This window comes from Pteropus medius, unplaced genomic scaffold (assembly GCF_902729225.1).
Source record: "Pteropus medius unplaced genomic scaffold, Ma_sr-lr_union100, whole genome shotgun sequence".
NCBI lineage: Eukaryota > Metazoa > Chordata > Mammalia > Chiroptera > Pteropodidae > Pteropus > Pteropus medius.
The window spans coordinates 668,820-683,240 of NW_024342470.1; the positions used below are offsets into that span (position 1 = coordinate 668,820).

General features: G+C 48.1%; 1 protein-coding gene across 2 annotated transcripts in view; it reads left to right on the top strand.

Annotated features, from left to right (window-relative positions):
* The first annotated feature begins 618 nt into the window (after positions 1 to 618).
* Positions 619 to 14,421, top strand: part of PPFIBP2 (PPFIB scaffold protein 2) — a 132,462-nt gene continuing 118,659 nt past the window's right edge. Inside the window, exon 1 of one of the 2 annotated variants that reach the window (XM_039863477.1) lies at positions 619 to 871. The gene's annotated coding sequence lies outside the window, so the exon portion shown is untranslated. The remainder of the gene's footprint in view (positions 872 to 14,421) is intronic. The other variant, XM_039863478.1, reaches the window with a different exon arrangement.

The window sequence follows — 14,421 nt, forward strand, 5'->3', positions numbered from 1 at the left end:
TTTAATTGGTGCTGACCGCTAGAGGGACCTCCATCCCAGGTCCCGGAGTTCGAGCGCAGCCGGACCCTTGGGTGCCTCAGAGCCTTCCAAACTGGGGGAGTGGGGATGAGAGGGCGCTCAGAAAAGAGGAATAAGGCTTCCGTCAGGCCAATCTCAATTTAGACGAATCGCACTGGTTCAGGAAGTCCAGACACCCAAAAGGTTCCTGTGCTGGCTGTGCCTCTAATTGATTTTTCTACGGCTTCTCTCTCTTTGCAATTCGCGACACAAATTACCTTTCAGCTTCCTCGTATTCATTCCTTTCGGCCAGAGAATGGTGCTGAAAGGCCGGAGAAGCCCAGGGGACTGGGAGTTGGAAACCCCCCGGCAGCGCCGCCGGGGCTGGAAGGGTGCGGGAGTGGGAGGAGACGGGAGGGGCGGGGCTCCGGGGCGGGGCGTGGTCTTTGGAGAGAGTGGGGACTCTGGAGACTAGGAGAGCAACAGGAGGGGTCGGGGGGTAGGCCCGTAGGGGCGAAGGCAGGTTCGAAGGGGCGGGGTTGATGAGGCGGGTCCCTGAAGAACCAGAGTCTGTGGCGGACCGGTGTCTGTGGGCCGCTAAGGTGCAGGAGAGGGAGGGAGAGTGGCAGAGGGAAGGTCCCAGGGGAAGAAAGGCGGGGGAAGCGGGCGCTCCGGGACGAGCCTCCCGTGGGTCCCCGCCCCCGTCACGTGGGCTCCAGACCCGGCCGCTGCGGGTCGGTCCGCTGGTAGGTCCGTCAGTTGGTCGGTGGGTCAGTGGCCTGCAACGCGGCTCTCAGCTCTTATGTTCGGAGGTGGGAGGGACACGGGAGCGGCCCGCACACCTGAGCCACCTGGAGAGGAGCCCCGCACCCAGGTCAGTGGGCTCTCCCCACGCCCTCAGGCCCGCTGCGCGGTCCGAGTGGGAGCCCCCGCAGGGACATTGCCTGGGAAACAGATTCCCCAGGTCCTAGAACCACCCGGGGCGTGGGATCACTGTCAGTATGGGCCCCAGAGCGTGACCTAGGCACGAGGACGGGGACCATACCCCCGTCTGTGGCCAGACATGGGGAGAAGGGTATAAACTCCAAAAGATTTGCTCCGAATCGCCATCCATTTTGGCCCGGGACCTACGGACAGTCTGCGCCCTGACAGGTGCTAGGATGTCCCTGGATGAGTTGGGTGGTCGGTCACCTCAGTTACTGGTGGTACGTCAGAGCTCTGCTCAGTCAGCTGAAGCAGCGGCGTAATCTAGAGCCCAAGGTGGTTGGGAAATTTGCGGTCTGTTTGTCCAAGTCAATCTGTGTTCAGCAGAGCGTGTGTCCAGTTGCAGTGCCTGGGATGAGACCAACTCTATACTGTAATTGCAAAAACGCAACATGCTTTTGAAGCTCTCAAGCCCCTGCGTCCCAGTAGACTGCAGGAAGAGGATGGTTCTCTTCGAAAGTGGGCTCTTACTCTCCCTCAAGACATCCCGACTCCAGACCCCACAGCTCTTCCTCAGTTAAAAATTAGATTGTATATCTAAAGACCAGAACTTCTAAAGTTTGGGTAGGATTGAAACAGGCATCCTAGCAAGTGTTTAATCCTTATGTTTTAATCCTAAATCAATCAATCAATCAATCCAGAGTATTATATTTTTACATTTAGAGCAGCTGGATATTTGGTATAGATCCATCTCCCTTTCTAGTTTTGGTCAGCTTTCTGTCTTCATCTCTCTCCTTCCTCTCCCAGTTCCTTAATTGATTATAATACAAATCTGAAGTGTTTCCAAATTTTATGTTGCATTTTGTGAAGTTAAATGCTCAACTACAGAAAAGTAGTTAAAAGCCCAATCATAGTAGTTGGCTGTAAACATAATTCATCTTCAGCATATTCAGTATTTGATTATTATTTGTATATGGAAACACAAAATGTTATTTGATTTAAAGATTATGTATTTCTCTTTGGGTTTGAGAGGCAGCCCATTTGTATTCTGCTTAAATTCATATTTGAATGACTTTAAAGTGGATGATGAGGGAGATGGTGAATTTTTCACCTACTGCATTCATCCATGATTTTATTTAACACATTATTGTTGCTGTTGTAATTATTTTGAGATTTGATGATGTGCCAATTATTAGCTTATTACTACTAGGGAGACAGAAGTTTCATAGTCTCTTCTTTACTGGGGTGGCTATAGCAGGTGTGCTGACTTTAAAACCAAGAATGAGGTCAATGCCAGGAAGGAGGTAAGAGCAAAGAGTTGTGGGAATTCCTGTCTTTTATCTGAGTAGGGAAAATCTGAGGTAATTTCAAGATGGGAGTGACATGTGTGTGATGGACCTCAAAGCATTTCTCCTGAGTTTCTCCAGTCGGATGTGGGGAGTGTGTGACCTGGGCTGTGAGAACTGTGTAGCAGGAAAGCACCAGCTTGCCCTGAGAAGTGGTAAGTTGTCCAAGTGGGCTCCTATGGCGAGTGGTAGACAGTATAGTTGGTGACAAGGATGAAAAACATGGCTCCAGCGGGCCATGAAGGCCAGGTGCAGAAGTCTGGACTTTGTCTGAAAGCATGGGAGCCAATAATGGGTTTCAAGCAGGGGACCAATTAATGTTTCTGTGAGCTTAAAGCTAGGGACCTTTGCCCTTGACCCTCCCAACTTCCCAAACCCTAGTCTGATGTGGAGAAAATCCAGTAAATATTGTGGGATGAATGGTCCGGGTAATACTTTGGAGCAGTGCTTCTCAACCTTTAACAAGCTTAAGAATCACCTGAGGATCTTGTTCAAATGCAGATTCTGATCCCTAGGTCAGGGGTGAGACCTCACATTCTGCATTTCTACCATGTACCTGGTTAGCAGGAAAGATCCCTTCACTATCTATAGCAAGTTTTAGAGCAGTAGTTTGCAAACCTGGCTCTGCCTCAGAATTGCCTGGGGAGGTTTTTTATTTTATTATTTTTTTTATTTTTGCCTGGGGCGTTTTTAAACTATTCAGATTTAATAGGGTTGGGATGTTTTTGCCAAGTTCCTTCAGGTGATTCTAATGAAAGCTGGGTGGGAACTGCTGTAGTGGATTCTGGGCTTGCTGTGAGAAGCAGTGACCTGAGGGAAAAGACTCGAGGTAGAGAGCCCAGTTAGGCACTGGAAAATCAAACAGGATAGAAATATTGAGGCCTTACACTGGGCCTGAGAGAGTGGGACATTAAGGCAGGAGAAACTAGAGAGAGAGAATCTATAGGACAGGGGCCAGGGAATGGGCAGTCAGTATCCATCTCTAGATTGACTGCATAGGTTAAGTGAGGAGAGTGGAACGATTCTGAGAGAATTCAGCTTTGGCGGAGGAATGGCATGCACTTTAAGCTTTTAGGGCAAGATTTGAAGTTGTTTTTTTATCTGGTCATCGGAAATTTTTTTTCGTGAAATACGAACCTGTTCATGATGCTTCCTGCTTAAAATCCTCTGGTGGATCCTCTATTGCAAAACACAAGAAGGAAGAGCTAATATGAACACAACTTATGAGGCATTTAAGCATTTATTAAGTTCCCAGACTGCACCCCCATTCAAGAGGTGACATTTGGGGGGAAAAGATGTGATACTGTCACCACTTGGTGTGGGCACAACTAGGCCGAAATTCTTGGCAGCTTTGTGTTAGTTCCTGAGTCACTATTTTTCCTGCTTCCTCCTTCCCTCCTTCCTTAGAGCACCCAGTGTCAGATTTCATAGAATCCACAGGTAGTCTCAGAAAGGTGGGCTATATCCTTCACAGACTCTGAAAGCCAGGTCTTGTTAGTCATTGAGGATCTTCAGGAGGTCCATTCTTATCGCTCATGCAACCAGGTAAATAATCTGGGAGCTGTTCTAGAGCTTCTGTTCAGCTTTAGACCCAGATCGCCTCAAGGCCTTTCGAGTTTCAGGGGGCTGTTTTAAGGAAATTTATGATTTCTGTTTAGTGCTTCTAGGTAATTCTTACTTTGGTGCTCCTTGGTAATCCTTATTTTCATGTGCCTCTCTCTGTCACATACACAGTATACACATTGAGAACTGAGCATTTATTGTGCACAGTGCTTTTAATCACCATGTTCCACGTTGTATAGTAGTCTTGACCTCTATAATATATCTGTAGATAGAAAGTCTAGATGCAGATGGGATAGGATTGCCTCACTGAAAGAATAAATTATAACATCTTTGTATGGCATTCAAGGCTCTGCAGAGGCTGGCAATTTAGCTTGCCAGCTGCATCTCCACTGTTCCCCAAACTGAGTAGCTCAACAATTTCTATCCTTTGTGCCTCTCTGCCTTTGCATACACTATTTCCTCTTCTCAGAAAGCCCTTTTGTCTGCTCTGTGAGGTGAATGAACTATTAATGCCTCAGGATGCAGATCAAACTCTTGAAGCACCTCTTCCCACTACCCTAAGACATATTTACTCTTCTCTCTAATATTATATATGCATAACATTGAATACAGAATTCTGCTGTGGTACTTAGGCACTTTATTTGCATGTTTCTGTCCACACGTTCTGCAAATTCTGAGCTGCCCTAGGGCTGCATCAGCCCTTGTGTGTGGCCTACATGTGGCAGATGTTCAGGAAGAGTTTGTGGCAGGCAAGAGACTTGACCTAGCTGTTTTTGCAATGTTTGCCTCAGTAAAGGGGGAAAGGGGCAGGGTATTTTGCACAGGAGATGAGAGAAGGAGTAAGAGCAGAACCTGAAAGACTGGGACAAGCCCTATTAGGAGTGGCCCACATAGCTAGAGTCATAGGACAGGGTGGGGTGGGGAGGGTGAGGCTGGAGTCTTAGGCCTGGGAAAGATTGTAGAAGTCCTTAAAAGTTGAAGCTGAAGACTTTACATTTTATTCCATGAAAGGTCTTTGAGTATGGAAATGACATGGTGAAAGCTGTGCTTTAAGAAAGCTTCAGGACTAGGAAGGGAAAGTTGGAGGGAGGGAGAGGAACTTCTTTTGAGAATATGCCGTTGGACTAACCCACTGAGGTAAGTTAGGACCTAAATCAAGGCGATGGCAATAGGGATGGAGAGAAGGAAACAGGTGAGTGAGCTTGACAAGAAATCCTGCAGGATTTGGTAACTGACTGGATTTGAGGGAGAAAGAAAAGAGTCAAATTAGACACTGATATTTTGTGCTAGTTTGCTGGGAGAAGAATGAGGCAATTGTTAGCAGCATGAGAGCATGGAGAGCTTCTTGGAAGGGGGAAGGGAAATGAGGGTGGGTGATTCCTTTTGGAATCAGGAGGGAGCTTTGGGTAGTTTCTTGCATGTCCCTTGTATTTTTACACATGAGAATGGTGAAGCCCAAAGAAAGCTACCCAGGATCACCCAACTGCTGGTGGCAGAAACCAGACCTCTTGGGCCTTTGGTTTGGAGCTTTGTCCTTTGGAGAACAGTGGGTTTGGCCTGAGGGGAGCCACCAGGAGGTCCAGGTGGAGATTCCAGTAGGCAATGAAAAATGAGAAAGAGACCAAGTTTGGGGTGAATTCAGCCTGCAGAACGACTAAGGCTGGAGTCTTATAGGTCACAAACTCAGAGGGGAAGTGTCTGCTGGCAGCCAGTGACAGTGGGTTGTGAAGGCTTGTGAGTCCTTTCTGTCCTGTGGCCTAGCTATCTGTGGGCTGATGGGAAGTGTGGAGAGCTTTTATGGTATCAACAGTCATATTTGATAGTGCTCAGTGTGAATATATGTGTATTAAATGGTTTTTCTGGGACTTGCAACCACCGATCAATCTATCAGTTTCATGGAAAGATGCATTCTAAGACCGAAACACCTATTTTTTGGTCTGGACAAAGTTTAAGGACACATTCAGCCAGTCATGAGAAGTTGCCTGTGTAGTGTTGAAGTGGGGTGGTAGAGGACAACCACCCTGAGGACCTCCTCTGAGCAGGGGCCAGTGTCAGAGATCCAAATGGTTGGGGGAGGGCCAAAGCTGTAGGATGAGGGGAGAGGACCTTATCTAGAATTTGCACAGCTGCCTAGAGACTTAGTGGCCCTGAGGCTGGATCTTCTCCCCTCATTACCCCTCCCTTCCACACCTCTCTGCTCAGCCAGGTTCCTCTGCCTCCAACCCCTCAGGGTGAGGCCTGCCATTGCCATGGCAGAGAGGTCACCTCTGTTTGCTAAGGCAGAGCTGGGTTAATGCATGTAAAACATTTAGATTATTGCCTGGCCTCTGGTAATTACTAAATAAAAACAGAGATACAAGGAATGCTGAGATTCGACTTTGAGGAAGAGGAAAACTTGTCAAGCCTCTTGGCTCTTTTGAGCTGGGTAGCTGGGTCTGTCAAGTTCCTACCTCATCTTGTTTTGAGTCTTTCTTCTCTCCTCTGTCCCTTTCTTCCTTTCTTCCTTCTTAACTTTCTCTCTCCACCCTATCCCTCCCCCACCCCATTCCTGCCTCTCTGTTCTCTCTGTCTCTCTCTCTGTCTCTCTCTCCCTCCTTCCCTCCCCCTTCTCTCTTTTTACACTGAGACCAGAATGTGCACCTGAGCCTGCTCACCCATGGTAAAGTATCGAGGACAGCCATAAACTACAGACTTGAGACTTGGGTCGTTCATGTCTCAGAAACAACTTATGCAGAGATGAGCGGTGGAGGGCCTGCTAACAAATCTCCAGGAAGAGATTGTTAACTCAGGTGAAGCAATGAGGAATTGATTGAATCATGGCCTCTGCCCTGGCCTGCTGTGACATTCCTTGGTGGCTTTGCTTTGATATTGGGGCTTACTTTGTTTTATTGTGTTTCACTTTATTGCACTTTATTGTGTTTTTGAAGGCAGACCCTCCACCACTAAAAAGGTTACAACTAGCTTTACTGTGATACTCACCTTATTGTGGTGGTCTGGACCTGAACCCACAGTATCTCTGAGGCGTGTCTGTATCTGTTTCCTCCCAGTTGAGAGCAAGCACTGGGAAGAAGGTGATCCAAATCTCAGGGTTGCTGTACCTGCTTAGAGAATGCCAGTACCTGCTTAGGGAATGCCAGTGCCTGCTGGTCGCTGGGAGTGTGTTTTAGTGGCATAGTCAGAACTCTTGCCCTGACTCCCAGATAAGGACATAAATCCACAGTGACTTGTATGCATGGATGGAATGCATCCATGTCAGATGTACCAGTCAGATGTAGCTGGGCCTCTCTGACCCAGAGGTCCACTCCTGTGACTACACTGGGGTGTCCCAAGAAGTCTTAGCAAACTTCTACCTGCTTATAGCAGAAAAGCCGAGAAAGCCTTGCTGGAAGGAACTCCTTGGGTTAGCAGTCTGTGTGTGTGTGTATGTGTGTGTGTGTGTGTGAGAGAGAGATGGGGGTCAAGAGGCTTGTTGTAGGGACTAAGAGAACAGAGAAGGGCAGAGCCATAGCTCAGGCTAGGAAGAGCAAAAATTGGTTACTTTTGTTCCCTGCATGCATGCATGGCGACTCCTCTCTCTTCAGGGGCAAGTTTCCTTGCTCCAGCACAAGGCCTGGTTTCCCCTGAATCAAAGAGATTTTCACATGAATAACTAGCTCCATGCTGGACCGCTTCATGGAGATAACAGGTGTAGACAAGTCCCCATAGAAAGCTGCCTCCAGAGAGAAGGACAAAGTGGAACTTGGGCTTTGGCGGGTTTGACAAAGGGCTTGTCTCATGAGGTGGGTCGTGTTTTTCCCATTTTATGAGAGGGAAACAGGTGCCGCAGAAGTAAGGTGATTTTTTTGAAGAGATACTGTGGGTTCAGTTCCAGACTGAACCACAATAAGGTGAGTATCTCAGTAATTTTCCAGAATATTAGATTTAATCTGTTGTTCAAACAGGGACACTTTTGAGAGTGAAAGGAGGTGAACATATGAAGTGGATGTGCTCCTGGGACACAGGACTGTCCCAGGCACACTGGACGTGTGGTATCAAACTCCAAAGTCAATAAGGAACCAGGACAGGTAAAGGGAGAGGGAACTGGGGAGAGTGGATTGCAATAGTGGAAGGGGGAAAGTTAGAACTTGAATTTGGATTGGAAAGGCAGGTTCTTCTAATTCAACATTTTGCTAAATCAAAGGAATAGTTCTTAGTTCTGACACCTGACCTTGACTAGATGTCATGAAAATGTTTTATTACATAAGCTCTTCCTGCGACCAGTCAAGACGCTGGTTCTTCGATGCAAGGCTGCTCATCCGGTAACAACAACTACCCTGTGTGTGCATCTAGGTTTTTGCTGCACTGGCTTGTTGGAGCTGCCCAGTGTCTCAGGCTGGGATTATTGTTCTGCTTCTGGAGATGAGGAAACTGACTCCTCCCACCCACCCCACTGCCCCCATTTTAGCATAGCAGGTGGCAGGTTTTCTTTGTCATGAGGATTTGGCCTCCCTAATCTCTGAGGACTCTGGTAGCTCTAGAATGTGGATTATGAATCAGACAGTCATCCAATTAAATCCAGCTCTATACAGATTTGCTGTTGCTACTTTGAGCAAGTCTCTACCTCTCTGAGCCTTAAGTTCCTCGTTCATCAAATAGAAACAGGCCTATTTCATTTGGTTATTGTGAAGATTGAATGAGATGATATACAGAAAATGTTGGCTACAGTGCTTGGCACATCATGAGTAGTCAATAAATGATATTATCATTATCATCCTCTTCTCAGGAAGCCTAGGAAAAATGCTTTGTCAAGATGAGTGATTTATATCATTCAGATCTAAGCCTGTTCTGAAATTTCAGGGGAAAGTAGCATTCTCTGTGCCTCCAGGTGTGACACAGAAAGGAAAGCAAGCCATGGTGGAGGCGAGCAGGCAGTTCAGGAGACAAAAGTGTGTGGCAGAGTGGGGAACAGCCTGGTGTCAGATGGCCGGTCACCAACGTGCAGGACAAGGGCAGCAAACAGAAAGCTTAGAGCCCAAAGCAGCTTGAGCAGGGGTAAGTGCAAAGTCCTGCACTTAGGTTCCAAAATCAATCTGTGTGTTGTGCTCGCTCCAGCAGCACATATACCAAAATCAATCGGTGTGTGTGTCCTACCTCACCATGTGAAAAGCCCACATAAATTATCTTAGCCTGGCGGCATTACTATAAGTCCTGGGTTTAGATCTTACTGGTGGATCATCCCACTTTTACCTGAACTGGCCGAGGCTGGCCACACCTAGAGGTGGTAACCTAGGCAGCACACTTTGGGAGCAGGTAGAGGAGGGACCCTACATGCTGCACAGCTGGAGTCCCTGCCCTGTAAGCTTTGGAAGGACCTGGGGACAGACAGGAAGACACCAGGCTGTGATTGCAATTTTCACGTAGGTGAGGGAGCTGCCATGTTCTGTGTTGCTCAGAGGGCAGAGTTAAAGGTCTATGGTGGTGACAATACAGGGAATTAAGAGGAGGTAGATTTCGGTTTGACATGATGTAAGAAATTCCATATAACTGAAGCTAAGCTCACCTTTAGGGCTAAGCAGCTGTCTTAGAGCATGTGTTAAAGTCGACCTGAAGAGGGTATTGTCCAAGTGGTGTTGACTAGAGAAAAGTCTATGAAATAACAGAAGGCAGGGTTAGCTGAAAGTTATAGGTTTAACTAAAAGTGCTGCAGGATTTAGGGGGATAATTGGTGACTTCTGAGCAGAGATGGCTTATAGCAAATGTAGGGTGGAATGAGGGTGAGAGGCTGGGGAAAGGCAGCCTTAAAGCTATGCAGAAGCTTCTCTGTCCCAAGTCGCAGGCCAAAGGCCCACTCAGTACTGGGAGTTGGGAAGGAGGAGAGGCTCTGAGGAAATAAATGCCTTCGTGGGCTGAAACTGAGGCCATGATCCTGAAGACGTGATTGTACTGTGTGTGTTCTTCGCTAATGCCCACCTTGGCCCAACCACGTGACTGGGGCATCAAGGCTCTTACAGACTCGTGGACCACCCCTTGAAGATTTTGAGAACAAAGTGTCCTGGTACCTGGAGAACCAGTGCTGTGTGGTCTAAGGCACCGAGCTCACAGCATCCAAGACACTGAGAATTCTGACTGTCTGCAGCCTGGGCCGCAGAGCAAGCTTCCAGCCCCAAGAGGGAGGTGGGGAAGGGCTGTGGGCAGCAAGGCCTTATTCAAATAGGCTGAGGTTTTGGGTGGTGTGTGTCGAGGGAGAATGGAGAGAGCTGTGGTTAAGCAACGTGGATGGCCGAGGGGCACGCTATCCTGTTCTGGGTGGCAGAGAAGGGAACCTGGTAAAGTGGTAGGAAGGGAGGTTATGGAAACTCCAAAGTCAGAATTGGCCCACTGGATCTAGGGAGGTGCTCACCCTTTTAGGAGCTGCAGTAGAGCATATTAAGTACTCTAGAGTCAATAGACTTGTGACCTCATTTATTATTTCAGTCACCAAATGATTTCTGACCATTTTCTGTCTTGAGAACTGTGATGGTGGGAACAAGAGATGAATAAAACATGCCCCCATACCTGGATGGAATTTAAGGAATATACCCCTTAGTGAAAAGAGGCAGCAATAACCACAGAAAAAACACAGTGAACATTCAGAGAAAGGACAGGTTGGAGCACCTGGCTTGCTGTGTCTTGAAGAAAAGGCAGGGACCAGAGACACCCCTTTCTATGAGAGTGAAGGGCATTTCTAGCAGGGGGCATAGCAGTGTGCAAAGAAAGGCCTGGGGATGGTAAATTATGGGGTGTATGTGGAAAACAGCCAGTGGTTTGGTTTGGCCGGAACCGAGGAATAAGTGAGGTTAAAAAAGGAACCGGGGATTGAAGTTATCATCTATTAAGCACCCACCATGCAGCGGGCATTGAGCACAGAATCGTCTGTGCTCACTTATATCTCACAAGAGCCTTTCAGGGCTTTAACTGAGGAGGAAACTGACTCAGGATAAGTGACTTTCCCATAGTTCCTTATTTGGTGACTAGCCGAAGTAAGATTTTTGCAAAGTCTACCCTATCCCCAAAACTGTGTTCTTTCCAGCCTATCTTTTCACCGTGTTCAGAGTCCAGATTATTCAGTCTTAAGTTTACTGTAAACATCAGTTCTTCGTGCTGAGGCCGGAAGATGGTCAGAGTGCACGTGTCAGATATTAACCTCTGAGAAGCATTTGGTGAGCATGGCCAGACTGTTATGACGCACGCCCGGCCCCAATAAATATGTGTGTGTATTTAGGAAGTAAATCTCGACCATAATAGGGAGTTGCATTGTTGTTCACAGTGTCATAGAAACTGTTACTCCCTAACCACCTACAGGCAATTGCTGATTTCCTGGCTGAATTCCTCTATTTTCTCTCCTATTCAAGAAAGTATATTAGAATGGAGCACGAAAATCCAGAGTCTTCTCTAGTTTATACAGAAAGATCCTTGACTTTAGCCACTTTATCATTAGTAACAAGTTAATTACAACGCACTTCACCTGCTGGGGACTCTGGGTGTCGGCTGTAGAGGGATGGTAAGGAAGCTGGTGCTCTGGAGTGGGTGGGAAGAGTGGAGTGAGGGATGAGAGAGAAACCTGGGCGATGACCCAGGTAGGGCTGTGGGGGTGGAGAGGAGGGGCCCACAAAGTTCACTAAGCGTTTTCTGGGAGCCTGCCCGTGCAGAGGTGTGGAGTGGGCGCCGGGATACCTGCGTGAAAGGAGAGCATTGTTTCCGCGGTAACATGTTCAGTCCCTGAGCAGGTGGGTGCTGGAGGTGGCTGCCTGCTGAAGTGGGGGTTCTTTTTATCTGTGTCCTGAGAGTCAGCAAGTCCTTATTGCTGAACAGGTCTGCCCCGGGCTCGTCCTCTGTCCAGCCTGGCCTGCCTCCTAGAGCTCAGAACCCAGAGCTAGCCCTTGGCAGTCACACCCTGCTTCTGTCCTCAGGGTGGACCTGGGGTCCTTTAGGTTTCCTAATGGGAAAGTTTCCCTCAGTCCAGAGACAAAGCTCAAGAAGACCCCTAGGAAAGTTAGGGGTTGGGGCACTAGATAGGGTAGTATCTGGGCTGCAGTGACTCAGGATCTCTCATGTTAACAGGGGATTTCAGGTGGGACAAAGCTCTGCCTCCATGTCCTTCCTACTAATCACGAGCTCTTTGAAAACTTAAGAGCTACTCCAGTGTCACAAATCCAGTCCTCAATTGTCATGATTACTTATATTTGAAAGAGAATTTTAAATAAACTAGTAACAATTCATGGGAAGTATCCTGCAGGCTACATGAGACATGTATCTTGTTGCATCACTGTTACACACCGTGTGTGGAAACCTTTTTTGAGTGACTCCAGGAGAGCTTGTCTGTTTGGCTCTAGGCGTTCTTTACCAGTGTGATGTCCACTGGGAGCAATTGTGGAGCCTCTCTGGGACACTAGTACAGCTTGGTCATTGTCTTTCAAGGCCACCTCTGAGTTCAGTGGGCTCTTCCAACGCAAGGGCCAGAGACCTCCTACTCCCAGGCTGATGAAGCCTTTCATAAATGTGGTCAAGATCTGGCCCTTGCTCTCCCCAGCCCCTAGAGCCCAGCTTCAGATACAACCTCCATATTTGGGGTCTCCCAAATCCATCTCCCCGGCTATGATTGCTCTGCCGGGTGCCTTCCCTCAGCCCGGCACCTGGTGAGACTTGTGGAATGACTAAGGAAAGCGCCAAGGGGCTGTAAGAGCCTGATGGCCCGGCCTTCCTCTCAGACACCACTACAGAGAGACAGAAAGCTGGAGCTTGTGCACTGTGTTCATTCCCCCAGGGTCTGCCTCCAAGAGAGAGGGCCGTCTCCAAGAGATTTGGCAATTTCTCAAAGTCACATATTTTTTTCCCCTCTGATCTCAAAACATAGGCCCTCATAAGGAGTCTTGGCTAAATCCATCTTCTGGAATAGTGCAGAGAGGACAGGTGTAGCATATACCAGCCAGGCACTGACCAGCCCAGTGTGAGGCGAGTATTCTTATCTCCATTACATAGTAACCTGATGGGTTAATATGCATTACCTAAGGTCAAAAACGAACTCAGCTGTAAGTAGCAGAACCAAGATTTAAACCCAGTTTGGTCTGACTCCAAAACTTGGACTCTTTCTACTGCCTCCTGCTCCTCTCCTTCAGGGAGAAGAAGGCCTAGGGTTGGACTGGGCTGGGCCTTGGTCCTGCCTTCCTCTTCTGTGGCCCTTTTGAATCACAGACTTCTCCACTTCCACTATGAGTCTGAGGAACTATTGTGGTATTTTCTAGAAGATAATGACCCAGCTTTATGGACAAGAAGAGGTGAGAAAGTAGAGCAAGACTCCAGGAGATTTTGCAAATGCTCTCACTCCCCTGGGGTCAGGCTGACAGACTCCCAGGAGTAAGACCTCTTTCGCCCCCAGGGAGGGGAGACTTAGTGTAGTCTTTGGGCGGCAGGAGTCTGTGTAGGAATGGGGGATTCCTGGATCACTTTTCCTGGGAAAGTCCCTGAATCACTCTCTGGCCTAAGTGGGGAGGGGAGTGATCCCAGTGGCAAGTGTCTTGTGACTGGTGAGCTGAGGTTAGGGGCCCAACCCTGCCCCTGCCTCCTCACAGCATACCCTGGGGTTGTTGACTTGGCTGAAGAGGAGGGGGCTGGGCCCAGGGCTCTTGGCTCCTTGAATGCAGCTTGATAGAGTTGGTCAGGCTGAGGGGTCTTGAGGTCTTCTCCTAGTCCCTTGCCAAAGTCTGGCCCCACTGAATGGTCTTGGTCCCCAGGTGAGATTGCCTCAGAGCTGACTTACAAAGAAAATAAAGGATTCCTAGAGACTGTTCTTACCTGGGTGTTGTTTAGGGTTTGAAGATATGAAGCCAAGTCTCCCTTAGGCTGAGGGGAAAGGGACCCCAGTGGCTGAGAGCAGAGCCCATGTCTCTGGAGAAGAGTTCTGCCTTTTTCCGATAGTCTTGCCCAGCTGTGTGTCCAAGATCAGATGGGCATGTGTTAGTTTGCTGGGGCTGCCATAACAAAGTACCACAGATGGTGGATTAAACAACAGAAATTTTTCTCTCAGTTCTGGAGGCTAGAAATCCAAGATCAAGGTGTTGACAGGGTTGCTTTTTTCTGAGGCCCCTCTTCTTGGCTTATGGATGGCCATCTACTCCTTGTGTCTTCACATGATCTTCCTTCTGTACCCATCTGTGTCCTTAAAAGGATTCCAGTCATAATGACATCATTTAAACTTAATTACCTCTTTAAAGATCTTATTTCTAAATATAGCTATATTCAGAGGTATTGGGGGTTAGGCCTTCAACCTATGAATTTGGAGAACAGGAACATAATTTATCCCATAGCAAGATATTTCCAAAATCCTCATTGGACAAGGCTCAGTGTCATGGTGAGGGATGGAGAGGCACTCACTGCTAGTCCTGCCAAGGGACCAAGAGAGGAAGGGGACCCAGCCCAGCTAGTACTGGAAGCTTGATTGGCTTTGTCCAAAGGCTCAGCCCAGGAAAGACCATGCTGAGCTATGCCCTTGTGGTCTGGCTCTCTGGGAGCAGTCGGTTCTGTGCAGGGTCTTCATCTGGCTCCCATGTGGCCCTCGGCTCTCCAGTGAAGACAG